This window comes from Nannospalax galili, unplaced genomic scaffold (genome assembly GCF_000622305.1).
Source record: "Nannospalax galili isolate Female #2095 unplaced genomic scaffold, S.galili_v1.0 scaffold104, whole genome shotgun sequence".
Classification (NCBI taxonomy): Eukaryota; Metazoa; Chordata; class Mammalia; order Rodentia; family Spalacidae; genus Nannospalax; species Nannospalax galili.
Window position 1 is genome coordinate 3,337,663 of NW_008353596.1, and position 26,332 is coordinate 3,363,994.

Below are 26,332 nucleotides of genomic sequence, written 5' to 3' on the forward strand. Positions count from 1 at the left end.
AATAGGGCTGGAGAGATGGCTCAGCGGTTAAGAGCACTGGCTGCTCTTGCAGAGAACCTGGGTTCGATTCCCAGCACCTTCATGACAACTAACAACCATTTGTAAAGTTCTAGTGGATCTGATGCCCTCTTCTGACCTCCACGGGCTTTGCACAACATAGGTACACTTACACACAGGCTCACCCTTCCATACACATAAAATAAAATAATAAAATATTTTTAAAAATCTTAGAAAAGAAATTGGATTTAAAATTGTGATAAGAAGTCTCCTAGCATGAAATTATATTAAAGTAAATTGATTTTATTTCAATGAGGAAAAAGTAAAAATGTCAAATTTTATGACTCACAAAGACGCTTGTTCATATATTTAAAAAATAGCTGGTGGTGGGCATGAACTTGCTATGGTATTAGATTATATTTGAGAAGATGGAAGGGTGATGTGAGTAGTCTTATTTATAAAATGCCAATATTTGCAATGCAGAAAGAGTAACATCCTTTGCACAATTTAAATTCATGGTATAAAGTGTTAACCAGAAATGTGCAGGGTCTACAAAGCTTATCAGAATTTGTTTAGATGGTGATGTCGACTGAAACAGTAAAAGATGGTGCCCAATGACATCTTGTGCACAGTAGGTGGTCAAAAAATGTTTGTGGAACATTAATTAGATAGGAACAAATTAAAGTGCCCATGGAAAGCCTACAGGTAGGACATTTGCTAAATGAGCTTTGTAAGGAGATTTATGCATACTCCCGACCCCCCTTGAGCCTCTCAGGGATTCTAAGAAATTACTAACCTCATTGCTTTTCCCAGGAACTTGGGGGTTGGCTTAAGGCAACAAATATGACCTTATAGGCTTTACCAAGTCTCTGAAGACAAGTACTCAGGAAGAAAATAGAGATTTTTGATTGCCTGTTCATCTGTTTGTCCATGCATCCACCCATCCGTCCATCTGTCCATCCATCCATCCATCCATCCATCCATCCATCCATCCATCCTCACAGCATTAGGTCCTAGATGAGATGCTTATGCTACAGCTTTGAGGATGGGCAGAGTTGAATCAGTCACAGTCCCTTCCCCCTAAGAACTGTATTGTATGGTGGACTACCAGCCTCTCAGTTCACCCAGGTTTCTCCTGGAGATATTGCCTCTTTCCCCTGTCCCTTTTAGGATGGCGTGTAATTGGAACATGCTTCTGCTGGAAGGGGATTTTGCTGTTCATTCAATCACAGTGAGGAGAGGGATCTCTAGCAGGGTAGCTGCTTCACTCCTTCTCTTTAGGCCCCTCTGGTCATTCCCACTCCCTCCCTCACCTGTGGTCCCAGCTGCCTTAGGCGGGAATTCTCATTTGCAGGAGGGAGTCCATTTTTAGGACTGATGAGTAGATGGAAAAAAAGTCACTAAATGCTCATAACAGATGCCACCAAAGCTTAGCATTTGCCTTTTTTTTTTTTTTTTTTTTTTTTTGGCGGTACTGAGGATGGAACCCAGGGCCTCATACATACTAGGCAAGCACTCTATCACTGAGCTGCATCCCCAGCCCACCAAATCTTAATGAGGATTGGTTTCAGCTCAGTAACTTTGCAGATGGTGTAGGAAGAATGACAGATCTTGGGGTAAGGATGCAAGGTCTTGGCGAGGTTCAGTTAATAGTACCCCTGTGCAAAGAGGTCTCTTCTATACCTTAGAGGATGTAGACACAGACACAATGTAGTGTTTGCCCTGGGAAGTTACAATTAAAAAAATTAAAATCTCTGTGTGGAAAGAAATAAGACATGGCTAGGTGTGGTGGCACATGCCTTTAATTCCAGCACTTTCAGGTGGATCTCTGTGAGTTTGAGGCCAGCCTGGTCTCCATAGCAAATCCAGGCCAACTGTGGCTACAGGGAGACCCAGTCTCGAAAGAAAAGAAAAGAAATAAGACATAAAATTGTGTTTGTATTCCTGTCTCTCTCCACCTACCTCTGATAGAGGTGGATGAAGGGGGAGCCATTGAGGGGTATGGCCCCTGTACTTGGCCTTTCAGACTCTGTGTGTTTCTCCTAAGGAGACCAGTGTGGTTCTGGGCCCTCTCTACAGAGGCCTCTCACCAGTGTGCTCATCATTGGGCAGGGGATGATGGAGAATGCTTGGAAGGTAAGGGGCCATCAGGGAGAAATCCAGAACCCAGCCTGGAAATGGACATGGGGGAGAAGGAGTCACCTTATTCTAGGGTTTGGGTGAGTTTTTCTGGGGAGCTAGTCAAGGCTAGGCATGAAGGGATGCAGCAGAGGATCCTGTGGGTGGAAAGAGAGGTGGAGGAAGAGAGCAACGGGGAAGGTGGCTGGTCATTGGTTGCTGCGGGTGGTGAGTCCTGTCATTGGTCCAGGGGGCGGGAGGAGGCTGGTGAGATGTCTTCCATTAGTTTTGGTTTTCCCACTTCACTTCCTAAATGTGATGCTGGTTTGCTTGGGCTGCCGTAAGAAAGCAACACAGCCCAGTTGCTTTAACAACAGGAGTCTGATGCTTACTAACCCTGCAGGCTGGAAACCCAGGTACTGAATTAGTGGCTTGCTTCTGCAGGCTGAGATGGAGGATGGGGCTTGGGCCTCATCCTTTGGCTTGCAGATGCTCATCCTTTTGCCTGGATGGCGTCCTCCCTGTACATGTGCTGTGGTTTGGCTCTAGAATTCCCCCTCAGAGGCCCAGGTGTTAAAGGCTAGGTTGGTTCCCAACTCAACACTATTAGAAGGCAGTAGCAGCTTTAAGAGGTGGGGCCTGGTGGGAGGATGTAGGTCAGTGGCAGTGTACATGTGCAGGAGTTTGTGGGATCTTGGTTGCTTTTGTTCTTTTTTTGTACCTGGCTATGAGTCGAGCAGGTTTCCTGCTTCATGCACTCCTGTGATCTGAGGTGTGACTGAAATCTCCAAACCTGTGAGCTGAGACAAACATTTCTGTTTTATAAGTTAATTATATTCAGGACTTTTGTCACAGTGATTGAAAGTTACCATGCTTATGTCCTTATGTCCCTCTACAGGCAGATTAGGGACCGCCTCTACTTTGATATGATCTCATTTTAACCTAAATGAGGATGTCTGCAACAGTCTATCTCCAAATAAGGTACTGGAGTTACGATTTCAACATATGAACTTTGGATGGGCTATAGATCAACATATAAATCCTGGATTACTAGTGCTCTGACTTGGATTTATATTTATGCATTTTTATTTGAGTCATGTAAATTCTAGAACCTATGCGTTGCTATTGCTAAAAACGTAAGAGTACTAATTTCCTGTTTAAACTACTGCCTGCTGTGCCCTCTGACAAATCTTCAAGATGAAATTTAATCACGTGTTCTCTTGTTTTCTGATAGGGTCTTGCTATGTAACCCAGGCTGGCCTTGAACTCATGATCCTCCTGCCTCATTTTCCTGAGTGCTGGAATTACTAGTGTGTGGCACTGTACCTAGCTTAATCAGGCTATTTTTATCCTTGGATTTGAGGTAGAATTCCAGTTCCTTCCTATGGGAGCTAAGGCCTTTAAAGCAGGCATCTGTCAACTCCCTACTCACCTCAGCCCATTCTATCCATTATACTCAGGCTGTAATGACTTTCTTGCCATTTGTGAAGTGCTATTAACTTGGTGGCTCTCAGGACCTTGGTACAGGCTGTGCCCTTGACTAGCAATGCCCAAAGCATTTGCTCATCAACCTGGTTCTCCCCTACTCTGCATGGTATGTGTCTCCTTTAAATTGCAGCTAAGATTTTATCCCTCGGATTCTCCCTCCCTGCAATCTAAACAAGTTACCTCATTATGACCTCTTATGTGGGCCTGCTGACACCTTGGTTTTGGACTTTTGGCCTTCAGAACTGTGAGGATGTAAATGTCATTTTAAGTAGTTCAGTTTACCAATGTAGGTTAATTTGTTATATAGCGGCCACAGCAAACCAATACTCACACCACTCTGTGGTGGGGCGGGACTCCCCAAAAGATGTATCTACACTCAGGTGATCTTGTTCATAGAAAGAATATTTGTAGGTTTAATTAAGAATCTTGATGCTCTGGATTATCTGGACAATTCTTTTTTAAAAAAAATATTTATTTTATTTTATGTGTGTAAGGGTTTTTTTTTCTGCTTGGATGTAAGTGTACCATGTGCATGCAATGCCTGCAGAGGCCAAAAGAGGGTGTTGGATCTCCTGAAACTATAGTTATAGACTGTTGTTAGCTACCATGTGGGTGCTGGGCATCTAACCTGGGTCTTCTGCAAGAACAGCCGCTGCTCTTAACCACCTGACCATGTCTCTATCCCTAATCTGGACAATACTTAAGTGCAGTGACATCTGTCCTTATAAGAGGAAAACCTCACAGAGAGCAGAGGAGATAAGGTGATATTGAAGGCAGAGGCTGGAGCAACAGACTTTCAGAGGGAGTGTGGGTCTGCTGGCACCTTGGTTTTGGACTTCCATGCTTTAGAACTGTAAGAATAGTAAATGTCACTTTAAGCGATGTAGTTTACCAATGGGGTTAATTTGTTACAGCAACCACAGTAGACCAATACACACAGCACCTGTTCTTTTCTTTCACATCATTTACAACCTACTTCTGGTGTCCCCAGCTCCTTCAACACTGCACCCCTCCAAGGCCAGGATCCACTCTTTCTATTCCCTGTTGTATCAGCTGATGCAGAACACGTTATTTGTTGAGTGAAAGCAAGTCAATAGTGTGTCTCCTTGTTTAGAATTCAGCAGGCATCATCTAAGAGACCTTAGCTCTGGGGTGGGCTGGAGGATGGGGAAAATGTGATCAAGAGCTTGATATCCCCCAAAGGCCTTTGCAAAAGTTGCCTTTTTCTCTGAGGTTGAGTGCATACTTTCAATTTTCTTTGCTGATCTTTTCTTTACAAAAGGGAGTTATTCATGGTTCCATGGACCTGCTGTGTAGCAGTGTCCTCCGAGATGAAACATTCCATTTTACTACTGAAAGTAACCCCAGTAAATTCACTGGCTCAACAACAACAACAACAACAAATATCCATTTTGGAGAGCTTTAAAACTCAGGATGTTCTCAGGGTAGATGAAGCATTCCATCCTGCAGGATGCTCTTTAAACTCAGGAAGCAAACAATACATTAGCTATAGCAAGTCCCAGAAACTGAGAGATGCACTAGGCCCCTCCCTCCTCAAGCATATAGAAGCTCTGAGAACTGCTGAGAGACACTCTCAGACCAGCCAAGACGCCTGGATGAGGTAGACCAGACCACCTAGAAGAGGCAGAGATCAACTATTCTCCCTGGAAAAGACCCTCTCCAACCTGTTGAGCTGCCTGCAGGTTGTGCAGAGAGCTCGGCTTTCCAGCTTTTGTGAGCTGCCACCCACACAGTGGTGGGCTTTTGGTGATGCAGGTGTCTGTGAGTTATTCCTGCACCTGTAAGTACCCTCTCACCTATACTCCTGTAATTCTAATAAAACTCATTGGTTCACCAAGCTGAAATTTGATGGTCTTGACTTTGTTCTAATCTCAGTTCTCTTTCTGGGGTGAGTTTGATCACATGTCCACAGAAATAGTGTCACACAACAGGTCCTTGTATAAATGACCCCAGATGCTAGCAGCCTCTCCAGGAGCATGAAAGCTTAGTGCAGGAGGCCCAGGCACCCTAGGCTTTAGCAGGATTCAATGCCAAGGAAAACACATTCTTTGAAAAGAAGGGTAATTACTCAAGACTTTGTCTAATGTTAAGGCAGAGGGGATGGCCATTTGAATTGGCTTAGTATTCATGATAATATATGGTTCAGGACTCAATAACAGGGTATAATTCCACTGAGCTCATAGACCACGGGAGTGTGGCTCGTCAGCAGAATGCAGGGCTTGGGTTACCACACAGCTTGTCAGTGAGAGCCACTGCTGATCATCCCGAGAGAGGGTTTGCACTGAGCTCCCTGGAGCCGTGTGCCTAGAAAATCAGCACCGGCAGAATTTTATTCAGTTTCCTTGGTGTGTGAGTATTATCTCTTAATGGCATTTACACACAAACATCCATGTACAGATGCCATTAATAAATATGTGGATGTTTCTTATAACTCTGGGCAACACAGCCTTCACTTTTACCCTGGAATCATGACAGGATGAAGGGCAGCATGACATAAGAGAATGGGGAATAGTGGGTATTGTAGCCAATTGAAAAATGATCTTGATCAAACCCTAGTTTTGCCAGCCAGAACATGCTGCAACCAGTGTAAGATCTCAGTTTACATGTCTGTCACTCTATTAGACAAAAGATTTACCCTTCAAAGAACTTGGGCCAAAATCCAACCAGCAACCTGGTTTTTTATAAAGTTTTATTGGAACCCAGCTATATGTATTTGTTTAAGTACTGTTTTTGACCTAAAATAGCAAATGTATTAGTCACCTTTCCATTACTATAACAAAATACCCCAAATGATCAACTTATAAAGAGAAAAAGGTTATTTTGGCCCATGGTTTTGGAGATTCTATTTCTTGGTCAGTTATTCTACTGCTTTTGGGCCTGTGGTGAGAGAGTATGAAGTATATGGTGGAGTTAAACTTTTCACCTAATGGCCAAGGAGAAAAAGAGGAAAAGGGGGAGGGGGTTGAGGTCCAGTGATCCCCTTTATATGCCTGATGACCTAAAAAGACTTCATGCTGCACCCGCCCCTTAAAATCTCCATCATTTCCTATTGGCACTAAGCTGGGAGTGTGCCTTCAGCACATGGGCCCATGGAAGCATCATTCCAGATCCAAACAGCAGCAGAAGAGTTGAGCAGTCATGGAGAATTCACGTGGTCCTCAAGGCTGAGCATGCTGATTTACTGGCTGAAAAGGTTTGTGGACTCTTATTTTGACTGTGAGCTTTGAGAAAGCAGCTGTCACATGCTCTAAATGCAGCCAGGATTTGTTCATGCTGTGAGGGCATCTAACAGCCTCTCTTCCTTCTTCCTGGATGACATGGTCAGCCATGAGCTTTTGGGCTCTCAGAGAATGACTCTTGATGAGTTTAGCCAACCCTTGCCGTTCCTCTGCTCCTATAATTCTGTGGTTTAGGCACAGATTCATGACTAGTGTATGGCCAGTGGGATGTCAAAGGACGTCTACTTGAGGTTTCTAGAAGCTTGGAACAGTTTCACCTGCTTAAACGTGGTCTCAGAGAGTGCCGTCTTTCCCTTGTCTGATGTGGGTGTCACTAAGGGGCAGGCACAGGAATGATGACATCTTGGAACATACTCAGAGGTCAACAGTCAAAGAGCTGAAGATGACAGAGTGACAGGATGAGCCTGGGTGCCAGAAGACACAAGGAGAGCCAGTTAGCCAATTAGCCATGTCTTACTAGTAGAGATTAGTTTTTATAGGGGCGGTGTAGTTTTGTTTTTCTTCCAAATGCACTCTTTTGAGTGCATGCTGGGGAAATGAAGTCCAGTGTACTTAGAGAATTTTCAAAATGCTACTGTGTTCTTCTCTGTGCTGGAGACTGGCAGGACATGATTGTCTTTGTACATATCTTCTTAGAGAGTGAGTGAACGAAGTTGGGTTTGGAAGAGCAAGTTTGTAATTCCAGTGCTAAGGAGACTGAGACAAGAGGCTGGCTAGTTTTTAATGATTATTTAAAATTTTTTGTAATTTATTTGTATGGGAATTTTGCTGGCTGGCATGTATGTAATTGCACCACATAGGTGCAATACCTGTGGAGACTAGAAGAGGGCTTCAGATCCCCTGGAACTGGAGTTAAAGATGGTTTTTAGCTGTCATGTGGGTGCTGGGAACTGAACCTGGGTTGTCTGCAAGAGCAAGTACTCTTAAACATGAAGCCATCTCTTCACCTCCCTAAATGATGATTTTTAAGAGCCATAGTTATGCAACTATAGCATTTTCTAGTTCCCAACACGGAACTTAAAGAAACTTGAAAGTCTTGGACAGTGGTACCGATCTTAAGCCAGACAATGTAGCCTGAAGGAAACACTGAACCTGTGAAGCCCAGTCACGTCACCTAATGATGGGGATACGTTCTGGAAATGCGCCGTTAGGTGCTGCAGGTTACCACCATCGTGTGAGCATAGTGGCATGTACGGGTACAAACCTAGATGGTGCAGTCCCTTGTTCCTGGGCCACCAACCTGCACAGGTCTTCTGAATATTATCTGTCATTGTCATAGAGTGGTCCATATGTAATATAAACACAGAAAAGATACAGTGGAGAAAAATGAAGTCAAAAGAGGTTTTCAGCTCCATTATCATTTCTTGGCCCAACACCACAATGTAGTTCCTCTTAATCAAAACCTGGTTATACCGTGCATAACTGTATTATCTGATGTGGCCCATTTCAAGAAAGATGTTGACAAGGAATATTGACGAAAAAAAGTTGGAGTAAAAATTCATCAGGATTTTGTGCTGTGTTGATTTTGAACTCCAGGAGTCCATGGTTATCTGAAGATAATTTATACAGTGAACTCTTGAAGTAAATCCACTTAAAAGAGATTTCTCATCAAATCTAAAACAAACATACAAATAAAAAACAACAAAATCCTTTGACTGTTGTGTTGTTAAGGAAATGCTACCTTCGATAAATGGATTTAATTATTCAGAGAAATAGTTGTGATGTATACAGCAACAAAGGTTAAGAATATGGAAAGATCACCTATAAGTCAATAGGAAAACAGAAGAAAGAGCAAAAGACACAAACGTGTATTTCTTAGAAGGACAAGAAATCAATTCGTGGGTTCTTACTCAGTAGCATGAGGGTCAGAGAAGTTCAGGTTAAGACCTCAGTGAACTCTCCATGTCCATTTATCCGGGGAAAAGTTCCTTATATGTAACCAAATTTAGGTTATAATCCTGACTGAGGCATAGAGAGTATGCATCGAATGTGATTGTATGTGTTTATGTAATCCCCCGACCAAAAAATTACATGGTAGCACTCCCCCCTGCATCGCATTATAAAAAGCATCAATGTCAACAAAAATATGTGAGGATATGGAATTCTGATGCTAGAATACTTCCCTTTAAACATTTTGTTTTGAGTTATTTATTTTACATCTATGAGTGTTTTGCCTGCGTGTATATATGTGCACCCATGTGTGCAATGCTGCAGAGGCCAAAAGAGGGCATCAGATCCCCTGAAACTGGAGTTACAGATGGTTGTTAGCCACCATGTGGGTGCTGGGAACCCAACCTGAGTCCTCTGCAAGAGCAACCAGTGCTCTGACCACTGAGTCATCTCTCCAGACCCCAGGATACTTTCTTGAAATTCTCTATGGGGTAATTGCTATGGAATTTTCTTTTAAATTGTCAGCTGTTGGCCAGATTCTCCTCTGCCAAAGGTTCTGTGCTTGGCTTTCAACACCCTCGTGAGCATTACCACACTCCTCCACATTAGACTACCACAACATCAGAATGCTGCAACACTGTAGGGTGCTTACGACTTCAGTGTGAGTTTGACCAAGAATTTGACTTAGGATTGCTGAGACTGGGAGTGGGAAGAGGTGGGCAGCCGGGATGGTCCACAGTTGCTTTTTGTCTACCTGCTTTTTTGGTATAAACACTAGGATCTTCTTGAGAAAAGGTACAGTTCTGGCTCTCAGTTCAAGCATCTTGACTGAAGCTATTCCCATCCCAGTCAAGCCTCCCAAGGCCTGGGATAGATCTGATCACTTTCATCTGCCTCAGTGATAAGTTAAATCCTTGAGTACCAAAGACCCCCTTATTGTTTACGATTTTTTTTTGGTCTTTTTGAGAAAGGGGCTTTGGTTTATATTCTCACTCTAAAAGTGGTGTTTTCATTGATTCTTTGAGAATTTCATACAATATATTTCAATCATATTCAAACCCTTCCTCTATCCCTCTCAGATCCACCTCCACTGCTGGGTGCATCCCTAACTGGGCGACTGTATTCATTTCCTCTAGCACCTCTAACAAATTACCTTAAGCAGTGACTTAGCCAAAGCTATGTTTCTATACATTAGAAATCCTACATGAGCCTTACTGGATGGCAACCAAGGTGTTGGCAGGGCTGTAAGGTTCCAAGCCCATTTCCTTGAGTTTTCCAGCTTCTAGACACAGCTGTGTTCTTTGGTTTATGGGCACTTTCCTGCCTCTTTAAGGCCAACACTGGTGGGTCAGTTCCTTCTCACAGTGGGTCACTCTGGCCTCTTCTTCCATTAGCCTCTTCCACTTTTCAGGACTCTTGGGATCCAGGCTGGCCTCAACTCATGATCCTTCTGTTTTGGCCTCCTGAGTGCTGGGGTAGTTGGCATGTGCCACAACACTGAGTTGCTCTGTGACTTTAACTGAACTGTTGTCTCATTTTTCTTGCAGTTGCTGAGCTACTGGAGCGGACGTCTGGACCTCAGGTCATCTTTACTGCCTCCTGAGAACAGAGCCAACACAATGTAAGCATATGTATCCCATGTGAGTCTGTATACCTGAGTGCAGTGCCCTTGGAAGCCAGAAGAGGGTTATGGATCCCCTGGAGCTGGAGTTACAGGCAGTTGTTTGCTGAGGGACACAGGTGCTGGGAATTGACCTTCATCTTCCTCAAGTCTCTCTGAACCACTGAGCATCTCTCCAGCCCCTTGACCTCTTTGAGAATTGTTCTGAGACATTTGAGAAGTCTTTATTTTTTGAGACAGGGTCTCACCGCATAGCCCTGGCTGGCCTGAACTCACTGTGTGGACCAGGTTGGCCTGGAACTCATAGAGATCCTCCTGCCTCTGCCTCCCAAGTGCTAGGACTAAAGGCATGTGCCACCAGGCCCAGCTTGTTTGAGGGTTTTATTTTCTGATTTTTGAATAATTTGTTTTAAGTTGGTTTCTTTCCTTTGCTTAGTGACCTAATGTGGTGGCAGACCAGAACTGGGAGCTGGGCTTCTTGGCTCTAGTGTACCACAATCACGTCCAATTGATTTACGGTCTAGTGAGAGGGGAATGCTGTTACCTGTCAGAAATTGCCACTCTTGCTACTAGAATTCTGTCTACATCAGCCAAGCTGGTTATCTGGAAGGTGTTTGATTCCTGGAAGGACTCAGTATGCTTCAATAGGACCTGGAGAATGAAATTTCATATGAGAAGGTGACAGAGAAGCAGACCTGGCTGCAAAGTGTGGGCTGTTGGGCTGTTGAAGAGGTTTAGGAGAATTACTATGTGGGTTCCACTTAGCAATTGAGATGTGGCTCAGTAAGAAGTGAGGAGACACAAGCAGGCTGGGCTGGGCTGTCTTTCTTTTCTCCCTCTTTAACCACATCCTGTGCCACTGAACATGGCCCACAATGGTTCAACATTTGGAAAACAAAATAACAAATTTGACAAATACAGGCTACAAAAGTGCTGCAGAGAAGAGTGGATGAAACCAGAGTGTTTTTATCAGTCAGGTCAGGCTGGTTTCGCTGCAATAACAACCACCAAATCCCGGTGGCTTTTAGCCACAAGCTCTCTTTTCTACTTTAACTCTTTTCTACTATCAAAGATGGGCATTGGAATGGTACCCAGGCTGATAAACAGCCACTGTCTCCAGAGAGAGTCACAGTCTAGTTTGTTTCTGGGAAGGTTCTTACAGACACGGCCAGAGCTGAATTTCTCTAACTTCCTAGGCCTTCTCAATCCAATTGAAATAGCAATCAAGATTAACTACCACACATGCCTAATCAGTGCTAGGAAGCTAAGTAATCCTTACATCCAGCTAACTTCCTCGCTGAGGTTGCTGTGTTCACCTGTGTGTACACAGCTTCACAGGCGTATGTTAAAGGTTATAAGCATTAACATGGATGCCTTAAGTGAGCAACTGTGACATCTGGAACATTCCTTGGCTGGCACCCAGCTTAAGCTGTCCAATAGCGGCAGTGCCTTTCTGGGTCCTCAGACTGAAAACAACGGGGTTAGCATTAATGTCAACCTGCTGCAGGGACTTTTTCCTCACAGAGACCAAGGCTCCGTTTCCTGTTCCGCCCCTTGCCACATGACCCTCAGCAAGTCACAATACCTGCCTGTTTTATTATCTATTAAACAGAGACAGTAATTCCAACTTAGAAAGGGCATTAGGAGAATTCAATTATTAACTGAATTGGCGCCTAGTTCAAGGGCTGCTCAATGTATAGTAGCCACTGGGACTCTTTTTTCTTACTGAATTGTGGTGATATCACAATTTTTATCCCAAGCTTTGATTTGGTAGATGATGATATTTTCTAAGAGATTTTCTCCTGGATTAACAGGCAGAGGTTAATATGGTGTGTTTTTTTTTTTTTTTTGTTTTTTTTTTTACTGTGCCACCCAGCTGTCCCCAGTCTCACATGCTGCAGTGAGCACTGTTGGCCGAGTCCCCAGCATCCATTCCTTCCTTTCTACATCCCAAAAGAACCTGGTGCTCTGGTTTCTGCTCCTACCCTGAGAAGCCCATGGTCTCTGGAGAACTCACTTGCATGAGCCTTAGCAATAGCCCAGATTGGCCTCAGACATTCTCAGTGATGTATTTATAAATGCGGGCACGAGCCAATCAGCACATAGCATTGCCCCAGTGACAGTTATTGGCTCAGAGTGCAAGTTGACCGAACTGGCCCAATTGAAGAAAGATATTAAGTGTGTGTTGTGTTGTGCTTCAGTGGGTATGCCAAGCGCACGAGCCCGTTTTCTGCTGGTGGCTATCTGCCACAGTGAAGGAGCTAGCCAAAGGTGGAGTCAAGAGGGGAAGAAAGGCTGAGGACAGAGCACCACAGAGGTCAGCTAGCACCCTGATTGCACCACACCTGAAGCCATGCATCCTCTGAACTTCTTGCTATGTGAGATACTGCATCTTCTGACCGCTCAAAACAGCTTATATCAGGGTCACGCTAGGGGGCTTTTGTGGGGAATTCCTATGTAATTAAGCACTTGCTGGGCTCAAAATTTGAACAGACTATTGGGAGATGGTGGGATTGTAGAAGGTGGGGCCTGGTTGGGGGAAGTAGGCTACTTGGGGGTTGTAGCTAGTTTTGAGCCCTTCCTGTTTCTGCTCTGCTCTCCTCAACCACATGCTCCCAGGATCATTAGCTCTGCCCAAATGCACAAGGTAAAGTATCCGTGGACTAAACCGTCTGAAGCAATGGACTCAGATAAGTGCTCAATAAAAGTAGCTAGACAGAGAAATATTTCCAAGTACAGTCACATAGCATGTAGCTTGGGGATGTGCTCAGAAATGAGCCAAGAGGCGATGCGTCCCTCGTGAAGATCAGGGGGTATGCTTACACAAATTTAGCTGGTGTAAGTCAGTCACTCACTTGGGCCTCACCTTGATGTGATCAATATACCCAGTAGACAACACATGGATGAGGCTGCTGCCGGGGTAGCACGGCATACTGTTTGACAACAAACCTTTCCCATAAGTAGGAGTACATTCTAATGATTAAAGTACAGCAAATTCTTAAGCTGGTGATGCTGGCTTATTGTCCTTATCAAGTATGTGCACTGCATATTACTTGAGTGTAGACTTTTCCAAGCCTGCTGGGTTGGTTCATCACACTACATCAGTGAGCACCAAGTAATGAACCCGCTGTGCTAAGACTTTATGATGGCCTTGATGTCGCTAGATGACAAGAAAGTTTTCAGTTCCGTTATCATCCTAGGGGACAGCTGTTCTATACTGTCACTGAAACACCTGTGTGCTGGGTGCTGAGTGCTGGGTGCTGGGTGTTGGATGGCTGCTTGTGCCTCCTGCTGTTCCAGATACTTAGAACTTGTGCGATCGTGTCCATTTTCTGGCCCCGGCTCCAATGTGACATAGTGATGTTTCTTCTGTCTGATGACTGTAGGTCTGAGGCGGGTCATAGGCGACAGGGGCGGAGAGTGGGGTGACAGGAGAATCAGGGAGGAGGGGTGGGGAGAATGAGAAGCAGAACTCTCAGATTTCAGATGTCCATGTGGCACTGGTCACAATTTGTCCCAAACTGGTCCTTGTTTGTCTTATTATTTACTTCCCATTTTTTTCTTAAAATAGACTTTTAGTGAAATAAATTGCTCTTATATCACTTTCATAGATGAAAAATACCAGCATTTGCTACAGAGAGAATTAATAAAACTAATAATTATTAAAATAAAGATGTCCTTAGATCACCTAAAACATTTTCATTAGCTATCCACACCAGAACATTTTTCATACTTTAGTGTGTGTGCCAATTGCCTGGGGCTCTTGCTAAAATGCAAATTCTAATTTAGTCCTGTCAGAGATGGAGTCTAAAATTTTCCATCTTTAAGCCACAAATGATAACTTGGGATTCAGCATACAGAATCTTACCCTCCTAGGGCCTTGAGGTCATTCATTCTGCCCCCAGCCTCCCCAGCCTATATTCCCTACCTCCATATGCCTGGTGTCCTTTTTTTTGAATGTATATTTTAAAATTGATTTTCTTGTGTATTTCATACAAAACACCTTAATCATCTCTATACCCCCTCCCCCATCTGGACTCCCCATATCCTGCCCCACTGAATTTCAAGCATCCTGTCTATGTTAAACCTATCGAGTCAAGTTAGTGTACTCAGACAGCCCTCAGTGCAAGTTCATCACTGGAGTCCAGTCAGCCTAAAGAAGATCAACTCACCAGGAGTTGTGGCACACGCCTGTAGTCCCAGCACTTATGAGGCAGAGGCAGGCAGATCTCTGTGAGTTCAAGGCCAGTCTGGTCTACATAGTGAGTGTCAGGACAGCTAGGGGTACAGGGAGACCCTGTCTCAAAAAAAAAAAAAAAAAAAGATCAAGATCAACTGTCTCTCACCCAGAGGTAATCAGCTGCTAATAGTTCTTTGGCTAAAGTTAGGGCCTGCTATCCATTTCCCCAGTTTTTGTCTGCTAGAGTTTGCATGGTCTTGTGCATGCTGACACCATTGCTATAGGTTCATATGAGCAAGGTCCCAGGAATGTGTAAGACTGTTTCCATACGGTCATGCACCTCCTCCGTGGCTCTTACAATCTTTCTGCCCCCTCTTCTGCAATGGTCACTGAGCCCTGGGTGGATGAAGTTTAACATAGGAGTCCTGTCCAGGGATCCACACTCTGCAGACTCTTATTCTCTATAGGTGAGGCCATTCGTGGCCTTCTGTGTTCATTGCCCTCTGTTGCTTGAGGGAACTTTGTTGATGAGAGTTGAGAGATGCATTAGTATGCTCTCTACCCCTTGTTCCACTATGTTCCATGAGCCTTAGGTGTAGAGATTCCATTGTAGATGTGTCACTTAGAGTTGGGCATCTCATAGACACCCATTTTCTGTGTGTGACAGTTGTGGAACTTTGTAATAGTCTCCATCTGTTGCAAAAGAAGCTTCTTTGATGAGTGGAGACTGGCATACTTGTTTGGGTTTCTTCTCCTTCCTCTGTGCCTATGATGTGTAAATTTGGACTTTTCATGGTGTCCCAGATTTCCTGAATATTTTATTCCTATTTTAATTTTTCATATTCTTTGCTTGAGCGGTCCAGTTCTTCAACTTTATTGTCCAATCTTGATACTCTGTTTTCCATTTCATTCATTCTATTGGTGAGACTTTCTCCTTCCATTTCAAATTGGCTTTTTGAGTTTTTCACTTCTTTCCTCATTTCAACCTGAGTTTTCTTCAATGTTTCTATCTCTTTTGTGAACTCAGTCAGAAGTTTATCCCTGTCCTCTCTTAGTTCTTTGAGTTGTTGGTGTGTTCTTTAAATTCGTTGGATTCTTTCATCATGTTTGTAATTGTTCTTTTAACTTCTGTCTCCTGGGTTACCTACCTCTAGGGAGTTCTCATTGTAGAACTCTTCATAGGACTGGTAGTGTTTGGTGGGGACATATTATTTTGTTTTTTCTTACTATTTTTTTGTTGTGGTTTTGGCATATGCATTTCTTTTGTTGCTTGTGATTCTGGTATGAAGCACAAACCTTCCTTTGTTGAGTTCAAATTTGATCGTATTATTGTTGTACCTTGGTTGCTTTCTGATTGGCTTCAGGTTCTCTCTTTTGATTTTATATTGGAGGGACCAGATGGCTCTAGTCAGGCTACTCCAGAGGGCAGAGCGGCCCTGACTAATTAGGAGCACTTTAGCCAGATCCTCCTGTCTCTGCCTCTTCAGCATACGCTGCTAGTATGCGCCAACAACCAACACCTAGTGTCCTTTAATTCTCCCTTCCATCAACGACAAGGCCAGGACTTACCTATCATGGGGGTCTTAGAAGTGCTGATCGCTAAGTGCTTCTAGTCCCTGCCTTCTAATGCTGGTGGCATCAAGTTTTCTGATCCCTTTATAGTGGGAAGGAGCCTGGTTCTGGCTCATGAGTTTTGGAATGAAGGTCTCATGTCATTTAGTTGCTCTTCTCTCCTCTGGGGTGCCTACTGACCACTTTAGGGAGGGTAAGTGCTCTCTCAGCCTGGGTACCAGCCCATCATCCCACAAGACATGTTATATAGGCAAAAAGCAAAGCTTTATCATTAAAAGTGCTGTAGGACGTGGTTCCTGAGAGCAGGATGGTTTGGACCCCTATGCTCCTGTCTCACAGTTGTCAGCTCTTCTTCCTTCTGCCGTGGGATGACACTGATGGCTCTTACCACAGGCTGGTGCAATGTCCTTCCACTTCCCAGCCTTCAGAAACCTGAAAAATAATTTTCTTTTCTTTATAAACTACCCATTTTGTGATATTCCTCCAGAACAGTAACAAAGATCAGGTAACTTTTGAGTCAAGTTGTTAAAGAGAGAAGGCCTGATGTGGGCCAAACCCAGCCCGAGAGCCTAGCCATGGAACTGAGCAAGTTGGTGGGAGAATCCTTGGCTGCCAGCTCTTTGGGAACACTGATGACTAGCCCTTGGTGCTGTTCAGCAAGCTTGGAAGTGCCAGACAGGAGATCTGGTATTTTTGAGAGACAAGTGGGTGAGGGGTTACGAAGGCATTTTTTTTCTATCAAGTATTTTGGAAAAATTAGGAACTTGATCCAACATGAAGCCAAGGGAACTGGGAAGAAGGAAGCCATGCTTTTTCCAGGACCCGAGCCATCAGCTGGGGACACGACTGATACCAAGGGATGAAGAGACTTGGGTATCAGCATGCTTTGGGGTTAGGTGCTGTTTTAAGAGCGCCATAGCCGAGTGGCAGCTCCCAGGAGGGAAGGGCTTGTGCCCAGAGGAGGCATGTCTAACTCTGGCAGGCCTGTGAACACCCCTTAGGGTAAATAAGTTTGTGTGAAAGAAATCACACCCTTATCATTTTGTGCACAAGAAATATGAAATCTTTTGATTAAAAGGAACACCTTTTAAAGCGATACGTGCCAACAGCCACATGAAAACAAGCTCAGCCTTGTCAGCACTGAGGGGAAGGACAGGTGACAGTTGGTGCTTAGATTTTCTTCAGTTTGTTCTAAGATCTTCCGTGTGCTCTCTCCTTCTGGACTTGAACCCTGGGGCATGTAGGCTGAGGTTATTGCAGCATCTTGCTACTGTAAGGTGGCTGCTTGTGTGAGAATGGAACCATGGTGGAGTGAGGAGGCATAAGGGAAGGAGGGAACATAGCCTGAACACACCGTTGGTGCGCCTAAGGCTGCGCCCTTGGATCTTCAGTGGTGTGTGCTGTTTGTATATAGTTTATCTTGTTGTATTGTGAAGCTTTTGGGACATCAGTAAAGCACACTTCTGGGTGTGAGGTGTTTCCAGAGATGATTGGGGGAGACTCACCTTGAATGGGTGACACCATCCCATAGGTTAAAGGCTGCGATGGAAAAGGAGAGCTCAGCAGTGCAGGCATCATCTCTCTGCGTCCTGCTCGCCATGATTTGAGCTGCTCTGCTCAGCTGTACCCTTCCTGTCATGAGCCAAAGTAAAACCTTTATCCCCATTCAGCCATTTTCCTCAGGTATTTGTCACACTGATTAGAAACTAATTAACAGTTTGAGTCAGCTTTCTTTAAACTATTAAAATGTTACCTTTAACTTGACACTCCTGAAGTAAGTGCCTGTGAGGGTTAGTTTTTGTCAACTTGATACAAACTAGAGACACCTGGAAAGAGGGAACCTCAGTTGAGGAATTTTCCATGTCTGTGAAGCATTTTCTTAATTGGTAATTGATGTATGAAGGCTCAGTCCACTGTGGGTGGTGCCATCCCTAGGCAGGTGGGTCTGGGCTGTATAAACAGGGTCACTGAGCAAACCAGGGGAAGCAAGCCAGTGAGGAGGGTTCCTCCGTGAGGTCTCTGCTTTGGCTCTTGCCTCAGGGTTCCTGCCTTGAGTTCTTGTCTTAGCTTCCCTGGATGGTAGGCTGTAACCTGCCAGCCAAGCAAACCCTTTCCTCCCTCCAAGTTGCTTACGGTCAACGTTTTATTACAGCAACAGAAAGCAAAGCGGGCCAGTGTGGGAGAAACAGATACAACAGGATGCATACAGCACATCAGAGAGGCAGCCTTTAAAACCATCAAGCTACAGAGAACAAGGCGCTGGGGAGTATGCGTGGTTTAACAGAAGCTTCGAGCACCTGGTTTTAACCCAAATGTAAATTCAGTCCTCTCCAAGGAGTTGGCAAAGATTTATTCTTTCTTTTTCTAGTTTTTAAAAGTAGACATATCTGCTTAGAATACAGCTGATTTTAAGAGCACACAAAAGTTAAGCACTAACAATGAGATTACATCCAGCAGGGTGATGAAGAGTAAGAGACAGTCGATGTCTGTAGCAAAACTGATTGCCCAAGGTGACAATAGCCAGCCAGGCTGGAGTTCTAAACTGTGCAGTGGGCTCATGTGTGGATCTTGGCTTCTATTTATTACTTAACATTTCACATAGTTATGAGGTCTTAAAATCTATTTTCATTTATTTTAATTTTATGTGTATGACTGTCTTGCCTGCATGTATGTAAGTGTACCTGTGTCATATAATGCCCATAGATGCCAGAAGAGGGCATTGGATCCCCTGGAACTGGAGTTACTGACAGTTGTTAGCCACCATGTGGGTGCTGGGAACTGAACCCAGGTCCTCTGTAAGAGCAGCCAGTGCTCTTAATTGCTGAACCATTTCTCCAGCCCCAGTTAAAAGTCTTTTCAGACAACCTGCATGCATTAAGTTTAACACATAATATTTTCTACCATGTAATATGATTATAAGATCACAGTATTCCTTTTGGACAAACCCTATAAGGTAGGGATTTTTAATATCAGTTCTCATTCTTTTGAAGTATAAAAAGTCTGAACAGAAATGAGATTACAGATCATGGGGCTGGAGAGATGGCTTAGTGGTTGAGAGCACTGGCTGCTCTTGCAGAGGACCTGGGTTTGGTTTCCAGCACCCACATGGTGGTTCGCAACCATCCATAATTCCAGTTCAAGGGGACCCAATGCCCTCTTCTGGCCTCTGTGGGCACTGCATGCATGTGGTACACATACATACATGCAGGCAAAACAACATGAAAAAAGGAAACCTAAAAAATGATTATAGCTCATTCTTAAATGCATACACCATTGCTGCTATATTAAATTATTTATACTATTTGTATCTAATATCTGAAGAAAATTTACTACTAAATGTTACAATAGGTGTCAATCTGGCATGTGTATGAATTGATCCCGTAGGTATAATTATAGATCATGATTTTTGTATCTATTCTTTGTCTTCCTGGTTTAGAAATGTCAAAATTATAGAACAAAGAAACACAAGTGCAGTGGCCCAAGGGCCATGAAGGCTCCTCAGTTGGCTGTTACAGCCCAGATATGAACCCTTTCTGTGTGTTTCCATTCTTCATCAAAGGTGCTGGTGGAGGCACATCCCAATATAGATCCCCAATCCAAAGGCCAGAGCAGCAGAGACAAAGGAAAGGCTGACAAAATGCGCCTTTTCATGATGTCTGTGTTCCCCATGCTGAGAACAGCTGTGTTGCCAGTGTTAAAAAGGAACTCCTTGTGGGGGCAGATGTTTTCTGTCTGACTTGACCAATCCCATATCCAATCTGAGATTTTCTTCAAGTTGCTTTCAATTTCTCTCCTCTCGATCTGCTCTTCCTTAGACTGGGTGCTGTTTTTGTCTCCAGTCCTGTGTGTGTCTGTTTCAGAGGCTCTGCTAGTGTCTTGTGGTGTCTGGGAGGGAGGTGGACTTTCATAGTGAGAACTCTTGGAGTGAACCTGTCCAGCTTCACGCTGGGCACATCACAGTATTTTTCCCATTGAAACTGAGGCTGTAACACTAGGGTGTAACTGCTAGGGTGCAGTTCTAACCAGGAGCCCCATATTTCTGCAGCCTGGGGATGCCAGCTCTGTGACATGGCACCTGTGCCTGACTGAAGTAGGTTTTGGTGGGGTCACAGGGGAGCATTTGTGCTGAAGACTGCCCTCTTAGCCCTCTGAGTCAGATGTTTTTATCACTAGTTCTAGCCAACCCAAACATAATAGTGGAGGGAAAGGAATCACGAACCTGCCATTTATTGAGAATGACTTTGTGTACCTTGTGTGTATTTACTCAATCATCACAAACCTCACAGGGAGGCTTAGTTTAAAGACTAGGAAGTTGAGGCATACGTGGTTTATAAAAGTTGCTAAAGATGATGCAGTCACCTTGAGCCCCAGAAGTACGACCCTGAGACCATGTGGCAAAGCAGCCTCATCAACATCTTTAGGCTCAGGGCATGAAGTGCAGGTGCGTTCTCTGCAGTGGGCAGCACCAGCTGTGCACAGCCAGGGTGATCCTAGACATTCACTCAACGAGGAAAACCCACAAGAGAGGCTAGGGAGATAACTCAGTGCGTAAGAATGCTTGCTATGCAAGCATAAGGACCTGAGCTCAGATCCCCAGCACCCACATAAAAAGCTGGCATGGCTGTGCACATTGTTGGGGGTGGAGCATTATTGGGGGTGGAGACAGGACTGCTGGGCCTTGCTGGCTGCCAACCTAGCTGAAAAATAGCAACTCCAGGTTCAGCTAGAGACCCTGTCTCAAGGGAAAAAGGCAGATGGTGATAGAACAGGACATGGGACATCCTTAGCTAGCTTCTGTACATGCATGCATTGGCATACACCCCCATACATACACACATGGATGCACACACTCCCTACCCCATACGCAGACAATATAAAAAAGAAAACCCACAAGATGTTCTCCAGTTCATTCCTACACATTTAGTAGATGATGCTTCTTTTCCATCGTGCAGGATGATGACATGGGATTAATCTGGTAATTAAATGCTTGATGTTAGGAATGGATAAATTGCTCTCCCTCACCAGGCAATTCTGCCAACTCACTTTGGAGCTGGAGAAGCACAATGCTTGCTGCTTCCATGTGGCACATATCTGGGCTTGTAACTTTGTATGATGCATGCTGATGTGTTTACCTTCTCTGGGAAGATACTGTTTACTCTTCCTGATACTAGAGGAAGAAAACCAGGTCACTGCCTCACACATCTTCCTGAACTATCCACAGGGAATGCACAGATGTATTTTCTGCAGAAGGCAGAGCTGAGTCTAAGTCTTCTTTTCTGTGTAATACTGCTTCCTCCAAGATGGCTGTAGTCCCTGGTGTTGGCAGGTGGTGTTTTGGATGTTAAGTGTGTCCTTCTTTTATGAGATGCTTGACCTGAAACCCTCTATGGAACTGCAAAATGATCATATTTTGCAACGATCCCCAATCATTTGTCCCTAAAATATTGGTTCTTGTCTCTGATCTCCCCTTTGATATTGATGGACAGCTCCAGGATGCTTGTGGTTCAGGCTGCAGACCTACTGCACACAGCATGGCGTGCACAGCATGGTGTGCATACACACAGCGTGGTGTGCATACCTTTGTGTGTATGACCTCTTCTGTAAGCTGCATTCTCAGATACTAGTCTTGGGATGACACTTCAAAAGAAGCTACAGGTCTGCTCCTCTTCTGCCAGAGTACATCACTGTGGGAGGCAACTCTTTGTTTTAGGAGAAGTCATAATCCTTTGTGAAATAATGTACTTTGTAACTTTATCATTTAATTTATACGTTAAATACATAGAAAATTGAGGTGTGTTTTATTCCTTTTGGACTATAAAATAATGTGGAATTCCTTAACCTTTCTGAAAACCAACAACAAACAAACTGTGTTACATGTTCAATCAGCAACATTTATTCTCAGAATATTTTACCCCAGGGATGGGGAACTGAGAGAGCTTGTCTGGAATCTGTGGTTAGGTTGGAGTCAAATTCGAGGGCTTTACTATCATCCGTTCCTTATCCAAGGGGTATATAGTCCACAGTTGATATCTGAAGCCTACCAAATCGTGTATGTACTGTTTTCTTCTTATACATATACACTTAGATAAAGTTTAATTTATAAATTAAATTAATTAGGCAGCCAGCTGGAGATTGACAATAGCTAATAAAACAGGACAATTACAACATCTTATAATAAAAATTCTATGCATGTAGTCTTCCCCAAATCATCTATGTTTTACCCACCTTTTATGTGATGTTGTGAGTGACACAGCGCCTACGTGATGAGATAAATGATGTAGGCCTTGTGACACAGAGTCAGTCAGCTACACGAGGACTACTGCAACAATGAGGGCAGTTGATTGGATTAGCGAGACAGATGCTAAGTGACTTCTGGGTGGGCAGCTTATATAGCATGGATGCACTGGACCCAGGGGTGATTGGAATCTGGTGGAACAGAGCAGGACAGAGTGAGATTTCAGTACATTAATTTAGCATGTCAATTAAAAACCTGTGAGTTCTTTAGTTTTGTAGTTTTCCACTTAATTTTGGACTATGGTTGACTGCAGGTAACGGAAACTTCAAAAGTTGAAACCATGGATCTGGGACTTGGTACATACAGGATTTTGGAAATACTCCACATCTCTGGTCTCTAGCCTCTATAAAATGGGGAAAGTAAATAATCTTTGTGAAAAGGATGAGGAAGAGTGTAAGGAGACAGGAGGGGCTCATGAAGTGGCAACTGTAGGATTACTACCTGCCCCCACAGCTTTCTCCTGTTGGGGTTCCCCAGAGAGATTGAAACATCAGCTTTAGGTTGGAGGTGGAGAAGTAAAGGACAAAGTGACATGATGCCCAGGAGCACTTGATGTTTGGCAAAGTTGTCTATAAAAAAAAGGCTCCAAACCCAAATAAGGATGTTATGAGTAGTGGTTTGCTTGCAGAGAGAGGGTTCTTTGGCTATAGACCCACCGGATCCACTGAAATTGTGGCTTCATTTTCATACCACTGTGGACCATATTCCAGGCAGACTGTGGAGTCAGAGCTCTAGGACATTGCCTGACCCAGAGGACACTGGACTTGTCTTGAAAAGCAATATTTTAAGGTAGAGGTCAGAGTGTTGCTAGCTCCTGAGAAGAGATGGAAGAACAGAAATAAAGAAGGCAGAGGAGCATCCCCAAGGAAAGGGCAACTTGGGGGCCTGGGGAGCTGCCGACGTGGCACCAGGGGGAAGGCCTGGGAGTGGGAGAGGAAGACCCCAACAAGAAAGGCTGTACACAAATGGTTAAAACATTGCTCATTTGTATTATATCATGCAAGCCCGGCAGTGACCAGAGCTGCGTGGATTAGGAAAAAAGACTGTAATTCCATCTTGGGGCTTCTGGCGAGTTGAGCTTGTGGCTCTGTGGCTTATGATGTCACCAGAACCCCCAGCTGGAATTACAGCCTTCTAATTTACAGCTGGGCGAGTGGGGGAGATGAGGGTCCTCCACTCTGTTCTCAGAGCGTGGCGAGGACCCAAGTGTGGGCTGCACTGGGAGGTCATGACCTGGAGGTGCCCCTCTCCCCAAATGGGCCACTAGTTTGGTGATGCCATCTTCCTGCTCTGACCTTTGCTTCTCCTCTCCGTTTCCCCATCCTATCTCCTCATCTCCCCAAGTTGCATAACTTGACTTTTCCCATAATTTATTTTATAAAAAGTCCAAGGTAACCAGATTCCTCTGACCTTCATGCTGAATTAGCTTATGCTCAAGCTTATCCATCTCAGACCCACCCAGGAGTCGCTCAAACCTGAGACTTGTGAATTTTTTAGTGAGACCCTGTGGAGACCTGGGTGATTACTCTTTGCTCTGTCCATCCTCACCTTTACCATCCCTATGGAGGGAAACCTGTGATGGAGCTGTGGTTTGGTTCCTCCCGAGGTCTAGCTCCAGTTGAGAAGATGTTTTGGCTTCCTTCAACATGGCAGCATATCGGCACTCCAGGTCTTTGGTTACACAGAAGCCCAGCCATCTTTATTCACCAGCCTGTAACGATGTCATCTGAATAGTTAGTATGTACCAGGAGGCCTTGAGCTGGGATCTAAGGACAGAGGAGACTCAAGACGGATGGGTTCGCTGCTCTCATTCAGCCTCCCCCTGCCCACTGCCGTGGCCACTGAGGTGTCGCAGAGGTCTGTGTTGGTCCATTCAGACCCTGCTCTCTGATTCTGCCTCCTGAGACCTTCTGCACTAAAGTGGGCATCACCATCATCACCTAGTTGTTCAGCCTAGAAACCCAGAATGTCCTGCTTGAGTCATCCCTTTCCCAGCCCAATGCCTCAGTCACTGCTGGTGCTGTTTGTTCTTTTTCTAAAACAGAGTTCATTTTCTGGGGATTTGGTTACCTGCGGCCAACCAAAGTCTGAAGCTATTGAGAACTCTCAGAAATCAATGATTCCTAAGTTTTAAGTAATTGTTATTGAACTATAGCTATAATGGTTCTACTTTGTTATTGTTAATTTCTTACTTTGCCTAATTTATAAATTAAACCTTAGCTTAGGTATATACGTGTATATGGGATAAACAGTCTGGATATTGTTAGCTGTGCTTTTAGGACATTCACCGGGAGTCTTGGAGCGTATTTCCCAGGGATAACATGAGACTCCTAGACTCTACCCTGGACCACTTTTTTTTTTTCCCTTTTTTTTTTTTTTGTTTTTTTTCTAAAAGCCTACCAAGTGTAATCTATGTTTCCTAATGTTTCTGGGTAGTGGGGACCATGGATTGAAGTCTGATTAACCCATCAGGTGTTCATACCCGTAAAAAAAAATGACCATCCCTCTCCAAACAGCTATCAATTAGCAACCCAGGAGAAACAGGGGACCCCTTGCGCTCTCCCCGGGCCCCTTTTTTTTTTTCCCTTTTTTTTTTTTTTTTGGTACAACCAGCATCACTTAACTCTCTCAATCCTTAACTTTTGTAGCAGCATCTCACCGATGGCTCCAACGTCACTGTTCTCTTGAATCCAAGGGTTTTCGAAGTGGGTTCCTAGGAATGCAGATTCTTGGGATTCTTCAGTGCAGCAGTATTCCTGGGGGCAGAACAGGAAGTCAGTTTGGAGAAGCTCTCCAGGTGATGCTGATGAGCGCCGCCCATCCATTCTGCACTCTGGCAGGGTAGTAAACATTTTGTGTGCTTCTGCTTTGTTTCTTCTTACTTTACAAAGGAAGTGGGGTCTACTCTTAGAGGTGTTCTGGTTAATTTGTGTCAACTTGGTACAAACTAGAATCTGGAAAGAAAGAGCTGCCACTGAGGAATTTCCTCCATCCAACTGACCTGTGTGGGTTTTATGGGACATTTTCTTTTCCTTTTTTTAAAAAAAATAAATAATTCATTGAAAATTTCGTACATGCATATAAGGTGTTTTGATCAAATCCATGCCCACTCCCTCCCCTCCAAATCCTCCCATATCGCCCCATCACATTTTTCTGATAACTTCATGTACTCTTTCTTCTTCTTTGATTTATTTAATTTTTATGGGGCTTTTGGTTACTCTAACATTCCCCCCTCTAACAAGGTAACCCTAAAATCTTTTAAGGATTAGATACAAGCTCCCAAATACTTTTGACATTTTTGGCCTTTGGAACAGAGTATGTTGTTAAGAGGCCCAAGGACATTGTGAGTTTTAGCCAAGAAACTGGCTACTTTTCTTTGGGGTCTTTTTACCCTAACTACCTAGCCAATTCCTACCTCCTATTCTTATCACACCATCCTCTGAAGGGGTTACACAACTTGCGGATAGGGAATCGGGACACAGACTGCTCTCGCTTCTTCCATGCAGGGTGAGGCAATTGGGGTACCCTTTCAGTGGGTCTATCTAAAAGACTCCCAAATTGCATAACTCTTGTCTCTAAGGGAAGAAGAAAGTCCTTGAATCGTGACTAGGAGATGTGAAGGAGAAGTAAAGGCAAGAGTAATTAACATTACAAGTTCTAGATAGAGAACTAGAAAAAAGTCAGAACAGGGCAATTTTCAGATGTTCATATGAGACTCCATTGGAATTTCTTGAAAAGAGCTTCCAAAAGCATCCCTCTATTGGGTTCTTCCTTATTTTTCTTTTGTCTTCCAAGGCTGGGCTCTAGAGTGATGGATTCAGGATTTGCTTTTCCCCTTAGTGATAGCTGTTAAAGTGGTTAGAATTAGTGTCAGTTCCCTCTCAAAAACTTCTAGATATGGGAAGAAAACA

General features: G+C 44.1%; 1 long non-coding RNA gene across 1 annotated transcript in view; it reads left to right on the forward strand.

The window, feature by feature from the left end:
* Positions 1-26,332, forward strand: part of LOC115067298 — a 118,877-nt gene that overhangs the window by 37,501 nt on the left and 55,044 nt on the right. The window contains exon 2 of the long non-coding RNA XR_003846724.1: positions 10,301-10,374. This is a non-coding gene — a long non-coding RNA (uncharacterized LOC115067298). The remainder of the gene's footprint in view (positions 1-10,300; positions 10,375-26,332) is intronic.